This window comes from Dermacentor variabilis, chromosome 3, assembly GCF_050947875.1.
Source record: "Dermacentor variabilis isolate Ectoservices chromosome 3, ASM5094787v1, whole genome shotgun sequence".
Taxonomy (NCBI): domain Eukaryota; kingdom Metazoa; phylum Arthropoda; class Arachnida; order Ixodida; family Ixodidae; genus Dermacentor; species Dermacentor variabilis.
In genome coordinates, this window is record NC_134570.1 from 157,511,390 (window position 1) to 157,517,255 (window position 5,866).

The window sequence follows — 5,866 nt, forward strand, 5'->3', positions numbered from 1 at the left end:
CACACACACACACACACACACACACACACACACACACACGCACACGCGCACACGCGCACACACGCACACACACACACGCACGCACACACACGCACGCACACACACAAATATATAGAGAGAGAAGGAAGGTAAAGAGTGGTTGTTGTCGGCGGAAACACCGCCACCCCCCCCTGCCGAAATAAATTTCTGGCTACGCCACTGCCTCACTGTGACGGCAACCGGATGAAGAAGCGGGAATGACGACGGTGGCGACGATCTTCGACGAATGACGACGATCTCCGGGATCGGCACACGTATAGGGAGTTTTTTGCTTACCACGCCGACGACACGACCATTCTCTTGGATGGTAGAAGAATACAGCTTCGCTGTAAAATTATGCGGATCCCACGCCCTGTGGGAATCCATGTAATTGAATTTTTCTGTGCTGTTTGCTTTGATTGGCGATATCTTACGGTGACCTTGACGGCGAACGTTCAATTTCTGCAGCGTTTAGTCCAACAATAGTGTGGCGAGTTCATGTTAAACATTACCTTGCCAGCAAAACTGTTGTTTGCGTGCGTAGTATACAGAAAGCACAGCAAGACGCGTTTCTTTGAGCCGTTGTTGTGCGCCACCGTCCATAACTTCCGAGAACGTTAGCATTGTCATTGCCTCACAGGGTACATCGCATCGTGGCAGAAGTGAAACTTTATGCCCTACCTGCCGAAACCACAATGGGATAATGAGGCGTGCCGTAGTGGAGGACTCCGGATGAGTTTCGAACCAATGGGGTTCTTTACGTGCACCACACGAGCGTTTTTTGTATTTCGCCCCCCCTCGAAATGCGGCTGCCGCGGTCCGGATGGAGCCCGCAACCTCGAGCAATGGCACAACCGCACATCTATCGCGGTGGGCACTGAAGTGTTGACTTGACGTGCGACCCTTCTCGCGTCTAGTAGTAGCGCTTCATCGCAATTTGACGTCGTTCTACTCGTTCTCTGCCTCCATTCACTGTTGGGAAGCGCTGCAGTTTCCGCAATGCTTTTGCGGGGGCTCACCGATTATTACAGCTGTCAAGAGGGTATTGTGGTGACGGCCAGGGAGCTTGATAGAGCATTGTGCACGTGCGATGCGATAAAAGGATGCAAACGAGTTTCTCGCATTGCCTTTCCTCTCTGCCACGCTTCTGCCATGTATATGCACGCTTTGAAACACCTCCACGCGTCGTGCAGGGCAGCAGCAGCAGCAGCAGTGAAAAAGCGGTAAGAAAAGGCAAAGCACGCTTCGCTTTAAAACTGGCCCGACTGTGCTATGAATGCTGTTCGCGTAGACAACATGGGCCTTCTCTCGCGGTTATTTATGCATCATTTACTGCGTGATCACCATGCTGTGACACAACTGACAATACGTCACTTTTACAAATCAACAGCGTTGATAGCGAACTAAGGCTTGTCCAGTTTAAAGTCGACACATGACATAACAAACGCTGCCAACAAGGGTTAGCAGGGACGTACGTACTGCGTCAAGAATACACAGGGTGGTCAATTTTAAGTTTTATGTAATCTACAATTAGGCAGTTGCAGATAACATAATTCAAGTTATCAAGCTCAGAAGTGAGCTTGATAATTCTTACAGGTAGACATATTACTTGTACGAGAAATCAAAAACAGACATTCGACGAATTGACAAAAATATTGTAATTGTCTTTTGAATTAATTACTGTATGGCACATCTCACAATTTACGAATTATAGCCAGTGAGCTGGCAAGGCACATCGACTTGGAATGAAATTCCAAATGACGCCAGTTTGGAGATATGCGCCATCAAACTTGCCCTAGAAATGCACTGCTGTTCCACTTAGTTTTTTGACAAAGTGCTCTTTTAAGGAATGGAGCACAAAAGTAACTGTAACGCCCATGTATTTCGTTCCACACTTCGTGAAATAATAACTCGATATTCGTATGGTAAAACCTTATTCAGGTCCTTCCGAACGCGTGTCAGGAGGTAGCGGGCAACTCCCACGCCGGTATAGAAAGGTTGAGCCTCTCTGCTGCGGTGTCGTCCTGGAAATTGATTTCAAGAGGATACGTCTTGCAAGCTCACCGGCTACAATTCGCAAATTGCATTATGTGCCTAAACTAACTAATTAAGAAGTTAACTTGTGTATTGTTGTGAGTTAGTTGAATACGTGTTTCGATTTCTCGTGATAGTAACGTACCCTCTTCGAATATTCCCGCTGAAGGACAAGAATCTTGGTAGCTGCTTAAATTTTCCGCAGTACTTAAATATGATCACCCGGTAAGGTGGCGCACACATGTATGAAGACAATCTGATTTTGGGTTGATGTATTAGGCCCCACTCAAACAAGTGGGGCCTCACAAAAATTGGCCCATAGGCTCATTGGAGTGTCCCTCCCCACGGTAGCCTTTAGTAAAAGGCGAAAGGTTAGTTCGTGTTGGCTCCTGAGGAGAGACCTGAGCAATAATTACCTGTCCACTGTGCGGAGCGGGGCATTCGAAATGACCTTCGCACTGTAACAGCTTTAGCTATTTGTGCGACGTAAATCATTTATTAGTCATGCCGAAATGCGAAATCGTATTTAAGCCAACGGATACAAGTAAGCTCGGCCCGTAGGGCCTTTAATAGAATCTTATCGAAAACTTAGTGCTAAGAGCGTAATTGTGCAGAACGCTCTGAGCGGCTTATGTAATTCGACCTCGAAGCAAGGGTATTGTGGCGACAGCTAGGGAGCTTCAGAGCGCATTGTGCCCATGCGAGGCGATGGTAAAGCCCAAACGACGTTCTTGCGTCGCCTATCCTCTCTGTTACGCTCCTGCCATGTATATGCACGCTGTCCACCTCTTCCCGACACGTCGTGTAAGGCAGCAGCTGCAGCAGCAGTGTAAAGGTCGAAGCAAGAGGGAAAGAAAGCTTCGCTTTAAAACTGGACAACGGGGACAATATTTAATTGCGCGGGCCACCCAACGTAATTTTGAGGCAACAATGTTGCTGATGATGGTGGTGGTGAAAAGGTTTATCGGAAGCGGAAGGGGGTGGGATCAAGTAAGGCCCTGGGCCTGCTTGGCCTTCTCCGCCAAGTCCACCGGCACAAGCTGTCGGCCGACGTCCTCGGCCCTGAGCCAGGCGGTCCAGTCAGTCTCGCTGCTGACCGAGGGAGCGAGGTGCATTCCCACATTAATAATGTGTGTGTGTGTCCCTGTTTGTGAACAGAGTTTACGCAGGTCCCTTTCCTTGCCCCCTGTGATTTTGTTAATGTACTTTGGGTGTGGGTATGCGCTTGTTTGGAGTCGCCTAGACGCGACCGCTTGCGTTTTATCGAATTGCTTGGCCGGTGGTGGGAGCGTGCGACGCCGTAATCGATGTGGCTATTTCGTGATACGTCTCGCAGGATTCCTCGTGTCTCTCCTCCTTCTTCTCGCCGTCCGCATACGCGGTCGAGGCTCGGCGCGTGATATCTCGAGCCAAACTGTGAGCCGACGCGTTGTTGAAAACCAGGTGCAAGCCTCCTGATAGAGGCATGCGCGTGGTGGACACTGACGTCTTTGACACGAACTTGCGTATGTGACAATGGGTATGTGCCGCTCTGCGCTGAACCACTTTGACGCCAACTTGCGTCACTGTGTGGGCCAATGGTTACGCCCGGACCTCATAGTGTCCAGTGGAAAGAGCGAGAAAAGAGGCGGGCACGCCTCTCACACGTGACTGACGCGTTTCGGCTATTCGCATACTCGGATTGTCATTGTAGGTGAGTTCTGCACGAGTTCTGTAGATGTGTTCCTTTATTGACTCGTCCACGGGGCCTTGCTTCTTGCACCCGTTTATTCCTTTATGCTCACGCCTCCTATCACGCCCCATTGTCATAGGGCGAAGTAAAATAAAATTTGACCCATTTCATTTATCGCGCCTGATATGTTACAAGATCTAGCAAAAATGCTTATGCACATATACAGCGCCATTTCACCCACGCAATGGTGCCAGTGACCGTAGGTCTGTTCTGTGCGACCAGACAATAAATCATGACATAATACCGGCATTATACCGCGTGTCCCGCAAGAAAACCCGTGTCTCGCGCATTGTGGGCACGTTAAAGATCCCCTGGTGGTCAAAATAATTCTGAGACCCCCCCTACGGCATGACGTTCAACGTATACGTGGTTCTGGGATGTGAAACCGCGGAACTGAATTCAATTATACCGTGTGCTTCAGCTACGTTAGGCAAGCATTTCGAAGAAGAAACATTAAGAATTCACGGTGGAAAATATACCTATAGGACGTATACGGTGTTCGGTCTCAGACCCGTGGCGACCGAAGAACACTTTAAGGCTTACAATAGTATGTTGCATCATGACTTTGGAAGCTTCTTTTCTTTGAACAGCTTGGCTAACGTGAGCTGGGGCACCCTATATATACATACTATAGTAGGCTCATAAGTTTCTCCGAAGAGCAATGACCTGCTTAAAAACGGTGCATAATATTCAGTGGTTTTAAATGTTGACGGGAGCACCTAGTTGTTTCGTCACACCAGACGCTACTGAAATGCCAGCTGCTGTAAACGAATGCGGGCAGAACGCGCAATGTGTAGCCAAATAACTGCTCGAATTCGAACTTCACCTACTAACGAGGCCTAAAAGAATGAAAATGCTGTGCACTTCTACGCGCGCCCGCGGGCGCGCATAAGTGTGCAGGAAAGGTAGCTGATGTTGCTGTGCGGGCGTTCTGCGCGGCGCATGTGTCACAGAACCTCTGCTGTAAACTTAACATTCATTACAGCAAATAATATGCAAAAGGCATGGGGACCCACACATGGATATGTGCCACTGGGTATGTGACGGTGACGCTCTCCAATGAACCTCTTTGATGCCAACTTTGGTCGCAGTATACATGTGTGACTGGGTAAAGTGACAGCTCCAGAGGTGTAGTGATTCCGGGATGATTTCACATTTTCAGACACCCGGAATAACATGGGAATGGAACGGTGGCACTAAGCGGGCATATGGAATGGGAACGGAATCAGAGCTCGCGATTAGTTGAAGTTGCTGGTGGGCCTTGTGATCCTCCTGATGTCTCCTTATTTGTCCGTCCGGTGGTTCCCTGCTGCAGTTTGCTTATGCCATGAAGAACTGAGGAGCTCAACAACGCGTTTTCAGCTCTTAAAGAAGTGACGCTGCCGGATCTACGTGGGCCGGCGAGAGGGAACACGGACGAGACACATATCCAGGACTGCGCTCTTTTATAGGTGAGCGTCGAGATTGCTTTCCGAAGATGGCGAGTAGCTGGCGGAGGAGGAAAATCTAAACTGGATGAGACAGGTTTTGCTTCATATATGTTAAAATGGATGACGCTGTAAAAGAAAGCCGTGGCGTATCGACTGCCCATTGGAGACCGATAAATAGTTAAATGAAAGGCCTTACAAAAGAGCAGAGCTATCAGCTTCCGAAACCAGTTTACCCTTAACTTGGAATTAAAAAATATTTCCCAAATTTTTGCACGATTTGATTGTTCCATTCATCTATATAGTTCGAGCAAAAATAAGTTCTTGTGGTGTGGAAATAGACTGCAAATTTTCAGTATAACGTTTTTTCTAAGCTACATTTGATATACTTAAATAAGCTGTTACTAACTCATGAGCTGTTGTGATGTCGTAGTGCAAGTTTATTGCGTGCCGTGCACTGGCGTAGCAGCGCCATGCTTACGCGCACTGGTTGGCCGTCCTGCCTTTCCTCTCTTTGCTATCTTTCACTCTCTCTCACGCCATTTGCAGGGAAGCACGCAGATGAGGAGGCCGATTTCTTGTTTCCTTCTTCCGAAATCTTGACCAAACACGTCACTACTGAGACATGCAAAGGTTGCTCTGGTTGCGCTGGCTT

At 48.4% G+C, this 5,866-nt stretch overlaps 1 pseudogene; it reads right to left on the bottom strand.

Annotated features, from left to right (window-relative positions):
- Nucleotides 1-2,331: 2,331 nt before the first annotated feature.
- On the bottom strand, nucleotides 2,332-2,461 carry LOC142576898 (U5 spliceosomal RNA; annotated as a pseudogene).
- Nucleotides 2,462-5,866: the final 3,405 nt, after the last annotated feature.